Source organism: Lissotriton vulgaris, chromosome 6 (genome assembly GCF_964263255.1).
Source record: "Lissotriton vulgaris chromosome 6, aLisVul1.2, whole genome shotgun sequence".
NCBI classification, from domain to species: Eukaryota; Metazoa; Chordata; class Amphibia; order Caudata; family Salamandridae; genus Lissotriton; species Lissotriton vulgaris.
In genome coordinates, this window is record NC_141694.1 from 1,824,055,969 (window position 1) to 1,824,076,611 (window position 20,643).

Below are 20,643 nucleotides of genomic sequence, written 5' to 3' on the forward strand. Positions count from 1 at the left end.
GCCACCTTAGTCCTTCCACTCAGGTAGGACAACTGGGGGGGCATGAGCGTCCTGGACGGCTCCGCCTTGGCTCTGCTGGGTAGAGTGAAAGGCCTCCCGCCAGACGGTAGGCCCTCAAGTCGGACGGTCCATGCGGGGTGGAAGCTCCTGTTTGAAACAACAGCAGAGGCTGGCCAAGCAGTCCATTCCTAAATGGTTCCATCGGTCTTGGGCAGTCCTCCCCTTGGCTTCTGGGCCCGAGAGCTCCTGCTGGCCTCCCCGTGCCTGAGGCCAAGCCGGGCTCTCAGAGCCCCCCGGAAGCGGAGCCATCTGGTCATCCAATTGGTAAACTTTGTGCACAACCAGATGGCCGAGGGGATAAGGTGTGACCAGATGGCCGGTACTGAAGGATACCCATCTGCCTACCTTCTTCCCAAGGGCTCGAAGACCCCGGCTGGGCCTCAGACACAGGAAGGCCCGCAGGAGCTCTAGTGCCCAGATGCCCGGGGGAGGACTGCCCTGGACCGATAGAGACCGCCCTGGGCACATTGCCATGCCGCGGGCTGGAGGAGGGAGCCCCTGGGCGGTGGGGAGGTATTGCCCAGGCCTAACCCATCTTGTTCCCGGCTGAGAACTGCCAGCCGCAGAGGGGTGTTCCGGCATACCCTGCCCCTAGTAACAAGGAAGAAAGCTACCCTTCCTTCTGGTAACCCGTGCGTACCGAGTGACAGAGGGGACATAGGGCATGGATGCACCTGACCTCCTGGAGCCCTGGCTGGGATTGAGGAGTCGAACAAGCCATCAGTGAGACTTCCAGGCCGGCCCGGCATCTGATCACCCCATTGGAAAGCATTGTGTGCTGCCAGATGGCCTTTGGGGAAAAGGTGCAACCAGATGGCCGGGACCAAAAGCCGCCCATCTGCCTGCACAAGGCTTCACAGTAGGGGTCCCGCCTGCCCTTGCAGGGCTCGGGGGCTCCGCTTCTTGGGGGCTCGGAGACCACAACTGGGCCTCAAGCACGAGGAGGCAGCAGGAGCTCTCAGGCCCAAACACGGGGGGGATTGCCTAAGACCGATGGAGCCGATCCCTGGCACTTTGCAATGCCATGGGCCAGAGGAGGGAGCCCCCGGATGGTTGTGAGGTGTTTTCCGGGCCTGGCCCATCTGGTCCCTGGCTGAGTATCGCCAGCCCGGGAGGGGTGTTCCGGCATACCCTGCCCCTAGTAAATTGGAGGAAAGTTACCCCTCTTTCTGGCAACCTGTGCACATCGAGTAATGGAGTGGAGGAAGGGTGCAGAGTTGCCCGACCTCCTTGAGCCCTAGCTGGGATTGGGGAGGTGGATGAGTGCTTCTCAGGACTTCCATGGCAGCCTGGCAATCTGGTCACCCTATTGGAAAGCAGTGCACATGACCAGATGGCTGAGGGGAAAAGGCGCAATCAGATGGCCAGGACCAAAGGACGCCCATCTGCCCACCCGAGCTTTTGCGGTAGGCATCCCGCCTGCCCTTGCAGGGCTCAGGGGCTCTGCGTCCCAAACGCTCAGAGACCCCAGCTGGGCCTCAGGAATGGGAAGGCCCAGAGGAGCTCTCGGTTTCGGACTCCCAGGGGAGGACTAACCCCGACCGAGGGCGCCTGTCCCAGGCACTTTGCCGCATGGCTGGCCGGAGGTGTGAGCCCCCGGACGGTGGGGAGGTATTGTCCAGCACTAGCCCATCTTGTCCCCGGATGAGAACTGCCAGCCCGAGAGGGGTGTTCCGGCATACCCTGCCCCTAGTAATACGGAGGAAAGCTACCCCTCTTTCTGGTAATCGTGCGCACCAAGTGACAGAGGGGACACAGGGCACGGAGGCGCCCAACATCCTGGAGCCCTGGCTGGGATCGGGGAGGTGAACAGGCCATCATTTAGACTTCCAGGCCGGTCCGGCCATCTGATCACCCCACTGGAAAGCATTGCGCGCTGCCAGATAGCCTTGGGGAAAGGGCGCAACCAGATGGCCGGAATGAAAGGACACCCATCTGCCTGTCCCGAGCCTTCGCAGTAGGGGTCCTGCCTGCCCTTGCAGGGCTCTGGGGCTCCGCTTATTGGGAGCTTGGAGACCCCGGCTGGGCCCCATGCCCCGAAAGGCCCGCAGGAGCTCTCGGGTGGAAGACTGCCTATGGAGCCCGTCCCCGGCACTTTGCCATGCAACGGGCCAGAGGAGGGAGCCCCGGGATTGTGGGGAGGTGCTGTATGGGTTTAGCTCATCTGGTCCCTGGCTGAGAACCGCCAGCCCGGGGGGTATTCCCGCATACCCTGCACCTAGTAAATCGGAGGAAAGCTACCCCTCTTTCTGGCAACTCGTGCACACCGAGTAATGGAGGGGACACAGGGTGGGGAGTTTCCCAACCTCCTGGAGCCCTGGCTGGGATCAGGGAGGTGGATCATTGGGACTTTCAGGCCAGCCTGGCCATCTGGTCCCCCATTGAAAGCATTGCACGAGACAAGATGGCCGAGGGGAAAAGGCGGGATCAGATGGGCAGGACCGAAGGATGCCCATCTGTCCGCCCCAAGCCTTCACGGTAGGTGTGCTGCTTACCCTTGCAGGGCTCGGGGGCCCTGCGTCCAAAATGCCCAGAGACCCTGGCTGGGCCTGAGGCACGGGGAGGCCCACAGGAGCTCTCGGTAACTGACTCCTGGGGGAAGACTGCCCCGGACCGAGGGAGCCTTTCCCAGGCACTTTGCCACACGGCGGGCCAGAGGAGGGAGCATCAGGATGGACGGGACATGTTGTCCTAGCCTAGCCCATCTGGTCCCCCGCTGAGAACCGCCAGCCCGAGAGGGGTGTTCTGGCATACCCTGCCTCTAGTAATCCAGTGAAAAGCTACCCCTCTTTCTGGTAACCTGTGCGCGCCAAGTGATAGAGGGGACCCAGGGCGCAGAGGTGCCCAACCTCCTGGAGCCCTGGCAGGGATCGGAGATGGTGGACAAGCCCTCATTGGGACGTCCTGGCCGGACTGGCCATCTGGTCTATGTGAAAATGGTGAGACCAGATGGCCGTGACCGGGACCATCTGCCCACCCGAGCCTTCACGGTAGAGGTCCAGCCTACCCATGCAGGGCTCGGGTGCTCCATTTCCTGGGGGCTCGGAGACCCCAACTGGGCAGTCACAGGGAGGCCTGCAGGAGCTCTTTGGCCTGCTGTCCAGGGGAGGACTGACCAGGACCGATGGAGCCCGTCCTAGGCACTTTGCCATACCGCGTGCCGGAGGAGGGAGCCCCTGGACGGAGCTGTTGTCTGGGCCTAGCCCATCTGGTCATCAGCTGAGAACCGCCAGGCTGGGAGGGGTATTCTGGCATACTCTGCCCCTCTAGTAATCCAGAGGAAAGCTACCCCTCTTCCTGGTAACCCATGTGCACCGAGTGACGGAGCGGTCCAGGTCGCAGAGGCGCCCGACCTCCTGGAGTCCTGGCTGGGCGGATGGGCTCCTGTTTTTGAAAAGTTGCCTGTGACTCTTGGCGGTGGATCACTTGGCTTGCGCGATGATGAAGAACACAGATAGCTGCAAGAATAAGTGTGAATTGTAGGACACATCGATCATTGACACTTTGAACGCACCCTGGGTTACTCCCCGGACGAGGCCTGCCTGAGAGTCGCTTGATCGTCAATTGCCCTGGGCTTCCCTGGGGAGTGTATTGGGCAGTCACAAGGTTAGCTCTGCTTCCCTTAGTCCCCCCACAACGTCAGACCCCCAATCGCCTGTTGCAGGGTACCTCACCAGGACCTGCCACGGAGGTACGCCACCAGCGCACCTAGCCCTGCTTCCTCTGTGAGGGTGGGGGGTAGGCAACTTGTCCTCAGACCTGATGAGCTCCTAGATGAGCTTGGAGCTTTCAAGTTGCTCAGTACGTTTGACTTAACGTGTAGGTGCTGGCGGATTGCCTTGACCAAGGCGGCCAAAAAGTGGTCAGTGTTCTCAAAACCAGAAGGACACTTCCAGTTCCGGTTTATGCCTTTGGGTAGAAGAATGCCCCTTCCACCTTCCAGAGGTTGGTCAACCAGGTCCTGGCTGGGTTGGAGAACTTCTGTGCGGCCTTCCTGAACAACATTGCGGTCTACAGTTCTAGTTGGTAGGAAACTTTCACCACTTTCAGGAGGTGCTTCAAGCTCTGTATCCACAAAAATACGAAAACTACAATATGTGCATGGCAACCTTAATATTCCACATAGGCTGAGCAACAGTACATATAGCCAACACAGCTTAACACCCAACTCATGAACATCTTCACAGGGAGTAATATTCAAACTGCATAAGCAAAATCATTTCTTTGGACGAACTTAAGAATCAAAAGAACATTTAAAAATATATATAAATATATATATAAAAATCGTAATGAACATGCTCATCGCCAATTTAATATCCCATATTAATAATGTGACATAAAAAAAATTAGATATTACATGTAGGTAAGAGTTGCAGAAACAAAAATGTGGGCCTTCCCTTCCTCTCTGAACCCACCAATATCAACTGCGGAGTACTCCAAGGATCATCGCTCAGCCCCACACTATTCAACATCTACATGGCCCCTCTCGCCGCCATCTACAGACAGCATGGACTCAGCATGGTATCCTACGCCGATGACACCCAGCTCATCCTCTCACTCACAAAAAAGCCTTAAGACACCAGACTCTGTTTCCAGGAAGGATTAAAGAAAGTGGCAGCCTAGATAAAAGACAGCTGTCTGAAGCTCAACTCAGAAAAGACCGAGGTACTTATCCTTGGACCCTGCACCACCACCTGGGACAACACCTGGTGGCTGTCAACCCTCGGCAACCCACCCACCCTTACAGACCATGCACGAAACCTCGGCATCATCCTCAGCTCCACCCTCTCCTTGAACCGCCAGATAAACGCTGTTGCCTCCACCAGTTTTAACTGCCTATGCATCCTCCGCAAGACCTTCAAATGGACCCCCCCGACTGCAGAAGGACCGTCACCCACGCACTCATAACCAGCAGACTCGACTACGGCAACGCACCATATGCCAGAATCAACAGAACCCTCCTACACAGACTCAAAACCATCAAGCAGCCAGACTGATCCTCAGGACTCCGTGCAACAAACATGTGACCCAATACCTATGAGACCTTCACTGACTCCGCATGAAGAAGCGAGTCACCTTCAAAATCCTCACCCACACCTACAAATCCCTTAACAACATCGGGCCCAAATACCTCAATAATAGAGTATCCTTCAACGTACCCAAGAGGAACCTCAGATCTGCTGAACTTGCCCTGGCAGAGGTCCCCCGCATCCGCAGAAGCAAAACTGGCAGAAGAGCCTTCTCCTATATCGCGGCCAACACCTGGAACAACCTCCCTGTGAACATGACACTCACCGACCCTGCAAACATTCAGGAAGGACCTCAAGAATTGGCTCTTTGAGTGATCCAGAGCTGCTTCCCTCCTCCAGTGACTTGAGACCCTCACAGGTGAGTAGCACGCTTCATAAACCCCTGATTGATTGAATGATTGATCACCTGTCTAAAATTCATAGGAAAAAGCAGCAGAATAATATATTGATGGTACCAGGTATTCAATCTGGTAAACATCATAAGAATATGCAGGGTGTCAGGGTTGGAGATGTAGTCACAGGAGATGATTTCAGTCTGATTTTTTTGTACAACTCCCCTTCAAAAGCATCAAATGATGAAACAAATTTATAATGGGTCAGCAACCTACGATGATAACTAGACATGATCATGTTCAAATATGGTTCCATTCCACTTACTGATTTTACCAAGATAAATTGATGCATCGAATGCTTGGTCATAGGAGAAGCCTCTCACTCTGCCACCAATCTAGAGCTGAAGGCCTCCTTCAGCCAGGCAATATCTCTCTTCACTATGTGATCAGGCTCAGAAATAAGTTCAGGCCTGCCCGTTGTGTGAGATTTCTCTTGATGTATACCCCTACAGAATCCAGGACATATTTTCCAGGCGCATGAAGTCTCACCCAATTAGGTTGAGGAGATGAATAAAATCTTATATCTATCCAGTTCCCAGTTCTTAATGAACAATTGGGAATACATCGCAGGGCACTTAGAAAGTCTCTCATGAACATATGTTCAACTATCTGGGGCGAAGCACTGGGTACATATCCACAAAGTTAACATCCAAAACTTGATATGAAGGATGCATTTGGCATAATAAACATTAAGCACCGCCTTAATCAGTTTATGCGCAAGCCTTCTCAAAAATTCATTAATGCTATAAGTGGCCCTTTTACAAGTCATGATATTTTTATTGAACAATGGCTTCCAAATAAAATGAGAATCAAGTAAGATGCTCAGATATGAAAAATGCTCAGTAGGCTAGAGTATCAGTACAAGGGACTACCTGCTACTGTTGGGATTAGAAAAGCAGAAATGATTGGGTCATTTAAGGTTTGGACTGAGGCAGCTCCAGGGAATGAAGGGGAGGGGGAGGATGACCCATCCAATAACATCCATGAGGAGGATAATGACAACTTGTCCAATGCTAATAGCATGGGGTCCAGACATTCAGCTAATGGTGGGGGGGAGGCTACTTCACCAAGGCCTCAGTAGTGTCCCTCAGAGAAAGAGAGGTGGCAGATCAGCTAGCTTCCATAGTTCTAAAAGAGAAGAAGAGAGAAGTGGCAGTGGCAAAAGTGAGAAAGAATGATGGCAGCAAGGAAGAGAATTCCAGGGGTGGTTGGTTCGATCCTGGAGAACAGCTTCCCAAGGGGAGAGTTCCCAAGTACCAGGAGAGGAATTATGTTGATAAATGGCTGAGGCACAGGGTCAGACTGATTTTCATATAGCCATGTCTGAACTGGGGTGGAAGAGAGGGCTAAAGAACAGTGATGGATTAAACCTAGATTTGTTGACTGGGTGTGAGTGTTTGATTGGTTCAGATGCTCCGTCCATCACCAGACCTTTAGTACCGCTTTGTTCGCCATAAGTTGGCAGGGTATGCTCAGACGTGAGGCCCTTGCTCACTTTGCCACTGGATTCAAGCAAGCCTGGCTGAAGACGGCTGGAATGCCAGAAACTGGTCCTAGGAAGCTTCTTTCCGGTCCAGGGAAGGCATGGCTTGGCAGTTCGGGCTGGACTGTTTCCATGAGGCACAGGGTCAGACTGACTTGCATGTGCCATGTCTGAACTGGGGTGGCAGAGTGGGCTAAAGAACGGTGATGGATTAAATCCAGATCTGTTGACAGGGTGTGAGTGTTTGATTAGTTCAGATGCTCCGTCCATCACCACCCCCTTTTGTACCGCTTTGTTTGCCATAAGTTGGCAGGGTATGCTCAGACGTGAGTCCCTTGCTCACTTTGCCACTGGATTCAAGCAAGCCTGGCTGAAGACGGTTGGAATGCCAGACACCAGTCCTAGGAAGCTTGTTTCCGGTCCAGGGAAGGCATGGCTTGGCACTTCCGGCTGGACTGTTCCCATGAGGCACACGGTCAGACTGATTTGCATATGGCCATGTCTGAACTGGGGTGGCAGAGTGGGATAAAGAACGGTGATGGATTAAACCTAGATCTGTTGACTGGGTGTGAGTGTTTGATTGGTTCAGATGCTCCGTCCATCACCACCCTCTTTTGTACTGATAAATGGCTTGAAAGGGACCTAAGCCACTCAAAATACTGAGGTTCAATCCAATGGGAGTTTATCATAGTAGTTGGGAGAGATAGACTCCTGACCCTAAAGGGGGCAAAGGCAGAATGGTACAGAGCAGGAATATCGCCGCAAAAATATCGCCTAACATAAATATCGCCGCAAAAATATCTACAGGAAGAAATATCGATGACAAAAATATCGTCTGACCAAAATATCGACAGACAGGTAAGTAATATCGTTAACATTAATATAGTTGTAATAAATATCGTTTACAAAAACATAGTTTACAATAATATCGTTTTTTAAATAATTATAAGTAATGTAGTGTTTTTAATGATTATTTTTAGTCAAAGTAGTATTTTTAGTAGTATATTATTATTTAATAATGTATTTTCAGTTGAATTTAGTATTAATAGTTCCGTAGCGGGTTGTGGGTTTATAGGGGAGTAGGGTGGGAAGTAATTTAAATATAATGAAATAATACATTAATTAATGTTTTAAATGAATATAAATAGTGTAATAAATAATAGTTAATTAATTTCAATTAGTTAATTGAATAATAAATATGTAATTAATTATGTTAATTTTTTTATTATTTTTAGGTGTGTGTACAGGATTTTTTTAGTGAAAATGTTTTTGGGTAAAGGGGTATTTTTAGGGTTCAGGGTCAGTTTTCAGTTTTTGGGTAAAGGGGTATTTTTAGGGTTCAGGGTCAGTTTTCAGTTTTTGGGTAAAGGGGTATTTTTAGGGTTCAGGGTCAGTTTTCAGTTTTTGGGTAAAGGGGTATTTTTAGGGTTCAGGGTCAGTTTTCAGTTTTTGGGTAAAGGGGTATTTTTAGGGTTCAGGGTCAGTTTTCAGTTTTTGGGTAAAGGGGTATTTTTAGGGTTCAGGGTCAGTTTTCAGTTTTTGGGTAAAGGGGTATTTTTAGGGTTCAGGGTCAGTTTTCAGTTTTTGGGTAAAGGGGTATTTTTAGGGTTCAGGGTCAGTTTTTAGTTTTTGGGTAAAGGAGTATTTTTAGGGTTCAGGGTCAGGTTTTAGGTTTTTGGGTAAAGGGGTATTTTTTGGGTTCAGGGTCAGTTTTCAGTTTTTGGGTAAAGGGGTTTTTAAATATAATGAAATAATAGATTAATTAATGTTTTAAATAAATATAAATAGTGTAATAAATAATAGTTAATTAATTTTAATTAGTTAATTGAATAATAATTATGTCATTAATTATGTTAATTTTTTAATTAATTTTAGGTGTGTGTACAGGATTTTTTTAGTGAAAATGTTTTTGGGTAAAGGGGTATTTTTAGGGTTCAGGGTCAGTTTTGGGTTTTTGGGTAAAGGGGTATTTTAATTATATATATGTATTATTGTTGTTATATAAAGTAATGTGTAAAATTAATTTATATGTCCACATTTATTAAGTTTATAATTAAAAAGTGTAGTAAATTTGTTTGAAATAGTTATAAAATAAAAGTAATGTAATGTATTTTGTTAATAGTACTTATATTTATTTATTATTTAATGTAATTTTAATTATTTTAAAAAGTCGATATTTTTTACATCTATATTAATTACAACGATATTTTGGAGTCGATATTTATGTACTTACCTGTTTAAGTATAGGGTGTCGATATTTTTGTAAACGATATTTTTGCAACGATATTTATGTCAGCTATATTTTTGTTATCGATATTTTAACACCCTACCGGCAGAATCTTACTCCCACGTGAGAAATTGTCTGATCAGAAAGTTTGGTCCCACCTGAGAACAGAGCAGGGTGAAGTTAAGGGACACCCAGAACGTGAACACACAGTCCAGGGTTGACTTTGTAGACATCTCAGTTAAGGCACTAGAGGGCTGGATACAAGGTAACCAGGTGAGTACTTATGAAGGGTTGTGAATTTCTTTCCTTAAAGAGCACATTCTGACTCATTGTGTATAAGAGAATTTACACCAGTATCTAGTGGACTCTAAGCAGTCTGGTCCTAGGGAACTGTGGGAGACAGCTGATGAGTGTGTGAGAACCAGGGATTTAAATCAACACCAGGGGGCTGATCAGAAGAAAGGAGGGCAGATCCCCCCAAGGGGAATACCCTGGACAAACAAGATTTAACCCCTTGGGCGCGGCTGCGATTCTGCGCCTGTACGGCACATTTCGATCGTGAATGCGGTCATGACGGCCGGGAGCCGTCATCAGCACACGAGCACTGTGTGCCATGACGGCTCCCAGCCGTCATCAGCATGGAAGGGGTTAAAAAAAAAAGAATCCTCACAAGACCCTCAAAAACCTGCACAAGGAGTGGGGGTAGAGCCACTCCAACTTAACGGGGAAGGAGTATCCTGGAAAGTCTTTTGCTCCTGCAAAGGCAAGAAAGTTCTTTAACCCCACAAAGGTAGAGTTTTGTTTTTACTGTAGCCAGCCAGGAAACAAACAAGGAGATACTGTCTGCAAAAAGAAGCCCCCTCCCCAGTAGTGGGCACGCCACAGGGATCGCTATTTTAGGTGTGGGGGATGGAAGGTGTTCCGGAGATTGGGAAGGAGTTCAAAGAGGCAACAGGTGTGGTGGAAATTGTAGCCCTGTCACCCTTGCTTCCCAACATGGAGATTTGTAGGCAGCCTAAAATCAATGGGACACAGGTGGAGGGTTTGAGAGATACAGAAGCCTTTGTGACTATGATCATAGAGAGACTGGTTTCTCTAGAGTAGATCACACCTGGTGTGTATCACCAAGTAACATAGGCAGGCAGCGTAGCCAAACTCCCTCCCATGGTAATGGTGAGATTGGAATGGGAAGGTGGGTCAGGCCCTAAGAAGGTAGTTGCGGCTCCTGCATTCCCAGTGGGGTCTATATTTGGAAATGATCTTAAAGCGTCTGACTGGGCAGGGGTGGAAAAAATGGTCCATGCAAGGATGCTTGATCACCCTGAGTGGGTATGTGCTATGACTAAATCACAGGCTGGAAAGAAGGGAAATGCTGGACACTTGGGCCCTTAAACAATGGGTTTAGCCTACAATGACAAGAGAAAGAGTACAGGGTTCAGTGAGCCAGCCCAAAGAAGTCCAGAGGTGCAGGAGAAATCTGACCGTGAGCAGGTGGATCTGATCGCTGAGTTAGGGATAACACCCCTGCAAGATCTGTCCAACTTGGCAGAATTTCAAGGAGCTGATAGAACCTCCAGGGAGGGGGTGTGTCCGGGGCAGAGAGAGTGTCCTGCTCTTGAGAGCCTGAGGCTCCTGGCTTCTAGACAAGAGAAGGCTGATGTCAGTGGCTTTCACCAAGTCTACAGGGAGGATGACTTTCTCCACACTGATGCTAGAGGCCTCGAAGAAGAGGACACAAGGAGGTTGGTGGTCCCCCAAAGGTACAGAGATTTCCTCCCGACTTTAAGCCATTACATTTCCTTAGCTGCTCATTTGGGTCAGAGTAAGACATGGCATGTGTTGGTTAACCATTTCTATTGTCTCAATTTAACTACCAAAGTAAAGGAGTTTTTGCAGCTCCTTGTCAATCTGTCAGGCCAGTGGCAAAAAAAGGGGGCAAGCCAAAGGCTCCCTTCATACCACTGGCAGTGGTTGAGACTGCCGTGGAGAGGGTGGAGGTAGCCATTTTTGGTCCCCTAGACCCACCCACAGATTCAGGTAACAGATATATCTTGGTGGTAGTGGACCATGCCTCAAGGTGTCCTGAGTTCAAACCCCTAAGAAAAGCAACTGCTCCTTCAGTGGCCAGGACCGTACTTGATGTGTTCACCAGAGTGGGTTTCCCAAAGGAGGTGGTCTCAGATAGAGACATCAGTTTTATGTCTGCATATTTGAACGTGATGTGAGATGTTCACCACCCCTTATCATCCCAGACAAACGGGATGGTGGAACGGTTCAATAGGATCTTGAAGGACATGATTATGGGTTTGTCTGACAAACTGAGGGGGATATGGGAGATCCTTTTCCCATGCCTACTGTTTGCATACAGGGAGATGCCACAAAATGGGGTTGACTTCAGCTCCTTTGAGCTACTGTTTGGGGACCCTGTAAGAGGCACATTGTGCCTGGTGACAGAGTCTTGGGAAAGGCCTCTCAAGCAAGCCAAGGACAATGTGCTGGACTATACTAGGCCTGAGATCTTGAATGGCAGTGTACATGTACAAAGCAAGCCGGAAACTGGAGGCCAGCCAAGAGCTTATGAAGCTCAAGAATGAATTAAAGGCAACTAAGCCTGAGTACACTGCAGGACAATTGGTGTGGGGAACCTGTAGCTCCCAGGACCCTTCTGGACAAGTGGACTAGGACCTATTCAATCCTAGAGAAGAAGCATGAGGTTATCTACCTGGCAAACCTTAACACTCCAAGGAATCCCCACAGGGTCCTGCATGTCAATAGGTTGAAACACCACCAAGTCAGGGCAGACATGACGATCTGATGGTCACTGATGAAGGAGGAGAGAAGGAGACTGAGCCATGGCCAGGACTCCTCTCCCACAATGTGAAAGATGAGTCAGTGGAGAAAGTTGTACTTTCTACCAAATGGACAGACCAACAGCAGAGAGACGGCAAGCAGATGCTGGAGCAGTTGGCTGGTCTGTTCTTTTTGACCCCAGGTATCACCAACTGGTCTGTACATGATGTTGGCACTGCTGACAGCCTACCTGTCAAAAAAAGTTGCACAGGTTGTCTGAGCATTTCAGAGCCAGTATCAAAGCTGAGGTAGCGTACCTGCTGGAATTGTGGGTAGGTGAGTCCTCAAACAGTCCATGGGCCAGATCAGTGGTGCTGGTACCTGAACCTAATCCTCAAGGGGGAAAGAAGGAGTTACTATTCTGTGTGGAGTACAGAGGATCGAATGCAGTCACTAAGACTAATGCTCACCCTATACCTAAAGATGATGAGCTCATTGAAAGGTTAAGGGCATCAAAGTACCTGAGTGCATTTGATTTGACATCAGGCTATTGGTAAATTTTCCTCAGTCAATTAGCAAAAGAGAGGTCAGCATTCTCCATACCAGAGGGACATTACCAGCTCAAAGTAATGCCTATTGTTTAAATAATACCCCTACCACCTTACGAAGGTTGGTGAACAAGGTTGTGTCTGGGCTGTAAGAGTACAGTGCAGCTTATCTAGATGATATAGCTGTGTACAGTTCTACCTTGGAGGATCACCTGAAAGGAGTGCTGCAAGGCCCTTCAACAGGCAGGCCAGACTATCAAGGACAGTATGTGCCAGATAGGGCAGAGTTTAGTTGTGTACCTGGGACACCTTGGATGTGCAGGCCATGCACAACCTCTCCAACCCAAAATAGAAACTATTGTGGATTTTGTGGCCCCTACAACCCAGACACAGTTCAAGGAATTCCTGGGTCTGGCTAGGTACTTTGGAAAATTGTTCAAAACTATGGGACCATTGTGAGTACCCTCACAGAATCACTTTTAAAAGGCAGAAAAATAAAGTAATTTATACCCAAGAGTGCCAGAAGGGTTTTGGCACTTTGAAAGAGGCTATGTGCTCAGCACCAATGTTACTGGCCCTTGACTACACAAAGGAATTTGTCGTTTGAACAGATGCTTCAAAACAAGGGATCAGCCAGCATTGGCTCAAGTAATTGAAAAGGGCCTAAAACAGCCAGTTGCCTTAATCTGGAGTGCCATTGAGAGAGGAGCATTTAGTACATTTTATTCTCTGAAGAAGTTGAAACCATACCTTTTCAGCATTTACTTTCATGTTCAAACTGATAACAGGCCTCTCAGACGGCAAATGCAAATTTGAGGGGGGCTTTAATCAAAAACTGCTGCGATGGCCATTTTCCTACAGGGGATGAACTTCCCATTAGACAGCCCGTGCCAATGTATATGGACTTTTCAGGTTTTTCCACTAAGCAAATGTGGACTGCCAGGGTGTAGATTAGTAGGCCAGAACCTTTCCTCTGGGGGCTTGGTGTGAGGCTGGGAGGGGCTGTGAGAGAAAGTCATCTTTTTTGCCCTGATCACCCCTATTTTTTGACTGATACAGGTGGTTACTGGCTGATTGTGCCCTGGGTTCTGCTAACCAGGCTCAGTCCCAGTGCTCTGATTAAAAGGTACATGGTAATTAGGTGTAATCACAATTGGTATGCCAACCTACCTGTAAGCCCCTGGTATATAATAGGGCATGTAGGTTTAGAGGCCAAGCAGATTTCATGCAATTGACTGTGATATGCAGGGTGATTTTAAGATTAAATTATATTCAAAATTCAACTTTGAAATTAAAGGTACTTCAGAAGCCTAAACGAACTTAAGTTTGCATATACATCACCCCTAAGATCTCAACCAGGTGCCGCAGGGATAGGGTGCATTATAATCATAAACAAGAACATTGTAAAATATTTTTAATATGCACTGTTGAAGGAAAACCTGTCAATTTTGTTTTCCCTATCATAGTACATTAGCTCCATAGACTCACACTGAAGGACTTTATTTAACTTTAATAAGGTCTGACTGTTGACAGGAGTGAGTTAAAATACCATTTCGAAGTGTTATGTTCATAGTTAAAACAAATCTTCCAGCAACTTGCCAAGGTTAGATTTATTATAACTATGACAGAAATTCAGTTATAGAAAATGGTTTTCTGTTGTGCCTAAATCCAGCTCTAGAGTAGCCTCACCTGATTGGCCAGCCTTTGTCAGGTTAATCCAAGCTGCTTAATGAGGACAGGAAGGAGGCCGGGTAGCCAAACTGGTCATCAAAGAGGGTAAGTCTGCAAGTCAGTCTCACTCCCAAATCATGCACCCCCAGCCAGATGGGAGTCCCTGTAATTGAATTAGAGGAGGGGCTGGAAGGGGTGTATTAAAGAAAGTTACCCACACCAGCAGGTTGGCTTAGCCAGATCTAATGCTCCTGGAGATAATTTCTCCATTGTGTATGAATTTTAACAGTGCTTACTGGATTCCCTTAGAGCAACAGGTTAAAAGAGCTCAATTTCCATCATCTCCAGCAAGAAGAAACCACTTGACCACCTTCAGATATAATTTTAAGGATTTGGCCAGGTGCATTGTGGAAACTCTCAACATCTCAAGAAGCAACTCAGAGATTCTGGATCCTTGGATTATTGTTGTGGACACTTTGATGCCCCAAAGTTCCATATGTGGACCAAATTGCAGTTGAGAGTCAAGCCACCAAGATCTAATTGCTTCTCAGCCTGGAATTCAGATTTGTCCTGCTGAATTTCCGGACATTTTCGTCATCAATAAGACTTCCAGGAAAATACCGAAGCATTCCGTCAAGCAAGCCGCCATTGTTGAACTCAAAGCCAACATGTCATAGAAACCAGTTCAACATCAGGAGAAAAAGAACCGAAAAAGTGACTAAGTACAAAGGTCAAATTTTGCTTGGGCCAGACTGTTCATTGTATCCGAGCTGTGCTCCTTCACGGTCGACCTTCAACTTTAACTTTGTCCCGGTCAGGCACGCCCAGATGTCCCCAGGTATTGCTTTTTGCTTTTAGACACTAGACAGTATATTTTTACATTTAATGGTTAAAATATTCATATCTCCAGTTCCCTTCATTGGTTGTTTGGCATTTTGGTGTTTTTATAACTTAGTGTCCAATTTCTGTTGTGTTTTGCGCCTTAATTACTTAATGTATCAGTGTTTTTAAAATTTCTACACACAACTCTCTTAGGTTATGCTCACAGACAGCTACCAAGGATTGAGCAAGGGAATACATTATTGAGACCCTGACTCAGCCTTAAATTGTGGTTTTGGCCTTATTACAAGTAAAAGTATCAACTTACACCTACTAGTAAACCACCTTACTACAATGTAGGTACTCTGAAATGCTTAACACATGTTCCCCTACTTATACTTGATTGATCTTTGACACACTACTAGGACTGAGATAAGGATTTATTATTGTGAATCAAGGGCCATCTTTGGGGCTTGTGATAGTATTGTAATGTCCAAACTCAATGTTGAGCAGGTCTCATAGGCAGGTTGGCTTCAGGATCGACGACATTGGCTTGCTTCATCCAGATGCCTCGGTCAGTTCCTGGAAGGCTAGTCAGCCACAAAAACCTCTGGAGCTTCAGCGGGGCAACCTTACTCTCACCTCGGGTCATACCTCGATATCATCAACTTGAATCTTTGTGAAGTATTGGTCAACTTATGGGGCATTTTAGTCGAAATGCTCAAAATGATCTCCAAATTCTGGAGATATCTCCAGAAGGTCCTTTGGGTTCTTGATGGGTCCACAAAACTAGGCAACATCTGGAAGCTCTGAGTTGCTCCTTTAAGAGTTGGGACTGCAGTTTCCAAAATTCACCTGTACAAATCTGTTAAACTCCATCTGGTTTCTTTTTGCTGGAGATGCTGCAGGTAGAGTTCTTTTAACCTGTTTCTCCACTCTTTCACTTTTCAAAGCAAATTGGGAGAGGAGTTGGCAAAATGGCTAGGGTGGTCGACCTCGAATCTGGGGGACTGGGTTCGAGTCTCGGCAATAATGCTGAAAATCCTGTGATTCTGGGCAAATCACGTAATCTCCCCATACTTAACAAAAAATGAATGTGTGTCCTCATGTAATGTAACTGGTGATATGTAAAGCGCTCTGATACCCGATTCGGCTCAAGTTTGCGCTATATAAAACTCTGCAAAAAAAAAGCAAGCTAAAGTCGTTAGGGCTGTAGTTCCAAAATGTGCAGCAAGTGCCGTCATTCACAGTACAATCCTCCAAGTGCAGACATTGTTCCTGCAGGGCAGTCCTTCTTCTTGTAGTTTCAGGGAGGGATCTGAGTCACTTGGCAGCTCTCCCATATTTTTCCAGTGACACGCAAGTGGGCATCCTTGACCAATGGGGTCCCAGAGAGCACTGTCCTACAAATCCAAATGGAGAAACTCTATCCTGGAGGCTAAGATCTGGCTAAGCCAACCCACTAGTGTGGCTAACCTTCACTAACACTCCCCTTCCAGCCCCTCTGCTAATTCAATTACTGAGGCTCTTGTCTGGCTGTGGTGCAAGAAGTGGGGGCGAGCCTGTGTCCTGTCCTAGCTGTCATTCTCTCTTTGAAAATGTGTTTGGCTATACTACTCCCATCCTGCTTTTGCTCTGCAGCTGAAGATTTGCTACCACCAATTGCCCTTCACCGGTGGAGGCATATCTTGGGTGGTGGGCAATTATGGTATGTTAATGCTCTCCAGAAGATGAGAAAATGCCATATTAGAACATGCACTCTACTGACTAATGAATCAGTTTGCTCATAGCTACTAACACTCTCATTATGAGTAAGGCAGATTGGTTTCACATCCAGGGGAATGGAAAATACACCAGTAAAACAAAATGTGCACAGAACCAGATCTGTAAGCAAGAACCACATGCAGAGTTTGAACCTTTGGTTTCCAGCATGTTTCTTCCCATTCTTTATACTTTGGAATGGCCAGTAATGTATTGGAGATCTAGCTGGAAACTGTGGGCCCAATTCACAAAGGTAAACTGAGAGGATAGTCTAACTTTACGAATTTCGATATTCTCAAAGGGCATTTACGAGTAGTAAAGTTAGACTTTTGTTAGGCGTTTGTCTCAGTTTAACCTAAGATTTTTGTCTCAGTTAGACTTAAGACCAAAATTTAAATTTTTGTCTCAGTTTAACTTCATGAGTTGGGCCCTGTGTCTCCAAGCTCCATATTTCGACATCCAGTTACCTGAAAGCACATAACTCTCTCTTTGGTTACAGTATAGTTATTCTTCCTGGAACAGTCCATGCTCTTGCTGCTAACAGTGACCTTGACCAGACAGAATACAAAGACTTGAAGAGAAAACCATTTGCCAAAATAAATAGGATGTGCATTGTTCGCTTCTCGAAAACAATCCAGCAGATGACTTTTAAAACAATACCCATTGACTGTTGGAATTTGCTGATGCACAATTTATATACTAAAATAGGAACTGGTAAAGATGAAGAATACTACAATCACTTTGTGGGTTCCATATGTAAAGTTTAGAAGATCTCCATTTAGTCACCTGTTAGTCACATTTTATCCTAACAAATATTCATATTTTTGTCTAGCTTAATTTCTGTAAAGATACAATATTAAGGACAGGACAATAAAGTATGCTTGTATTACAAAATCAATAGTTTATAATTTTTCTTTCAAAAATTAACTTAACCGTCTCAATAAAGAGTTGGTTGAGAAAAATAATTCATTTTTACTAGATGAAGCTGAAGCGGACTACAAATTCTACCACTAAATACATTTCGAACTAACAATAAAGAACATGGACGGGAATATCTCTTACTAATCTTAGAATTTAGAAAGAAATATGTATTGATGTTCAATTAATTGAAATCGTTAGATCTTGAGCAGAGCAAAAGATGGACAATAAAAAGAAAGTAAAAGCATGTAAGCAGAGTAAAATCATGCAATCATGCAGTAGGCAGAAAGGACTGCCTGACATTCTAAACCTCACAGTAGTGTGGCCCTGTGCAGGCAATCCTCTATTAAGAAAAAGTGTCTCGTGCAAGTCTATAAAAAAAAACAGGTCCCTTATGTATTCATCTCATTCAGATACAGAGTGGAGATAACCATCTCCCGACAGAAAAAAAGACAAGAGGAATGCTGGGACCCTAATACTGCCCCTCCCACCGGGAGTACATTAGCAGTACTTGCCCAGCATTCTGCCTGTTCTTTTTTCTGTCTGTCAACAGTTTGGACGCGGTGTGCTGGTGCTGCTCTTGCTGGACTGGAGGTTCCTCCCTTCTCCTCCCGCCCGGCTGCCTGGCTGCATGGGCACGGGGTTTCCTGGGCTGTCTCCTGGCCTGCCGGGATTGCTGGGAGTTAGTCTGTGTTTGTAGCTCGTTTCCTGCCTGTTTACCCGGCCCTTTGCGACTAGGGCGTGGAGACCCGATTCCTTCCGGGTAGTGGGCACGTCTCCCTGAGCCTGGCTGGGTGGGACGTGCCGCGCTTGCAATGTTCCTGCTGTTCCCTCTGGCGATGGCGGTGGGGGCCTTGTTGCTGGTGGTGGCCCCGACTCTGGGTGAGTTCCGCTCTGTTAATTTGTTTTTCCCCGGCCCTTTGTTGTCTGTTTCTGCCTCCTTCACTGCAGTGGGAGTGGCTTTGACTTTGCTGGTAACCCGTGCACACCAAGTGACGGAGGGGACCTTGGGCCGACGATACCCAGATCCTCTTCTTTCTCTCAGCTGGAAAAACCTCTGAGCCCTCTGCACTTAGATCTGACCTCTGTGAAGTCGTGGCCTGGATGAACACAAACTTTTTTAAAATCAATGCCGATAAAACGGAGGTCCTGATCCTGGGCAAAGATCGAGGTCTCTGGAGCCCTCATCATTGGCCGCCAGAAATGGGTATGCTCCCACAACTCTCTACTCAGGTACGTAACCTTGGTTTCATTGTTGACGACTCTCTCTCTATGCGGCAACAAGTCACCAAGTTTGCTGCTACATGCTTTACCATTCTGAAATGGTTGAGGAAGATTGTGTGGATGCTCCCATCTCACGCCCAGCGCACCGTAATCCAAGCCCTTGTTACTTCTAGGCTGGATTAGGGAATATTCTTTACTTGGGTGTCAACAAAGAGGTAACACGTAAATTGCAGCGAGTATAAAACTCTGCTGCTAGATTGCTTTGCCAAGTTTCCAAAACTGCATTGACGTCCGGGCAGCTGGTAGGGGTCAAGTTAAAGGCCTTTACTTACATGTTCCGTATAAAGCATGCAAAGTCCCCCCTTTATTTGCAACATCTAGCATGTCCTTATGTTCCCTCTCGCACTCTCAGATCTTCCACCCAAGAGAAATTTCAAGTACCTAAAGTCAGACTTTCTCGTATGGGGGCACTCTTCTGCTACCTGGGCCCTACCTTTTGGAACGCTCTGCCTTTGCCTCTCCGCATGCAACCAAACCTTCTTCTATTTCAGCCAATAAGTTTCTCCACCCTCTGCTGTTCCTTCACAGCGCTGGGAAAACCCTTGTGGGTAGCTGTGCGCTGACATACAAATTTAAAAATAATAATAATCATAATAAGGGCGCAGAGGTGCCCAACCTCCTGGAGCCCTGGCTGGGATCGGTGATGGCGCACAAGCCCTCATCGGGACTTCCAGGCCAGCCCAGGAATCTGGTCTCGGAGAAAGAGGTGAGACCAGATGGCCGGGACCGAGGGCGCCCATCTGCCCGCCGAGCCTTCACTGTAGGGGTCTGGCCTGCCCTTGCAGGGCTCGGGGGCTCCATTTCCTGGGGGCTCGGAGATCCTGGCTGTGCCTCAGTCAGGGGGAGACCTGCAGGAGCTATTGGGCCTGCTGCCTGGGGGAGGGATGACCAGGATCGAAGGAGCCCGTCCCGGGCAATGTGCCATGCCGCGGGCCGGAGGAGGGAGCCCCTGGATGGTGGGAAGCTGTTGTCCCGGCCTAGCACATCTGGTCATCGGCAGAGAACCACCAGCCTGGGAGGGGTATTCTGGCATACCCTGCCCCTCTAGTAATCCATAGGAAAGCTACCCCTCTTTCTGGTAATCCGTGCCCACTGAGCAACGGAGCGGTTCAGGTTGCAGAGGCGCCCGACCTCCTGGCTGAGAGGTCGGGCTCCTGTTTTTGAAAAGTTTCCGGTGACTCTTGGCGGTGGATCACTCGGCTCGTGCAGTGATGAAGAACACAGCTAGCTGCAAGAATTATTGTGAATTGCAGGACACATTGATCATTGACACTTTGATTGCACCTTGCAGCCCTGGGTTACTCCCGGGACTAGGCCTATCTGAGAGTCGCTCGATCTTCAATTGCCCTGTGCTTCCTAGGGACATGTCTGGGGTGGTTGCAGGGTTACCTCTTCTTCCCTTAGTTCCCCCACAATGTCAAACCCCCAATCGCCTGTTGCAGGGTACCTCACCAGGACCTGCCACGGAGGTACTCTGCCAGCACGCCTAGCACTACTTCCTCCGTGAGGGTGGGGGGTAGGCGATTGATCCTCAGACCTGATGAGCTCATAGGTCAGATTGGAGCTGCCAAGTTCCTCAGTACGTTTGACTTAACGTCTAGGTGCTGGCAGATTGCCTTTACCAAAGAGGCCAAAAAGTGGTCAGTGTTCTCAACACCAA

At 47.7% G+C, this 20,643-nt stretch overlaps 1 non-coding gene and 1 pseudogene across 1 annotated transcript; both read left to right on the forward strand.

Moving 5' to 3' along the window:
• The first annotated feature begins 3,466 nt into the window (after positions 1-3,466).
• On the forward strand, positions 3,467-3,612 carry LOC147709562 (5.8S ribosomal RNA; annotated as a pseudogene).
• Positions 3,613-20,159: 16,547 nt separating this feature from the next.
• LOC147709563 (5.8S ribosomal RNA) lies at positions 20,160-20,313 on the forward strand. Its single transcript, XR_015297048.1, has one exon. It is a non-coding gene; the product is annotated as a 5.8S ribosomal RNA (ribosomal RNA).
• The last annotated feature ends 330 nt before the right edge of the window (positions 20,314-20,643 follow it).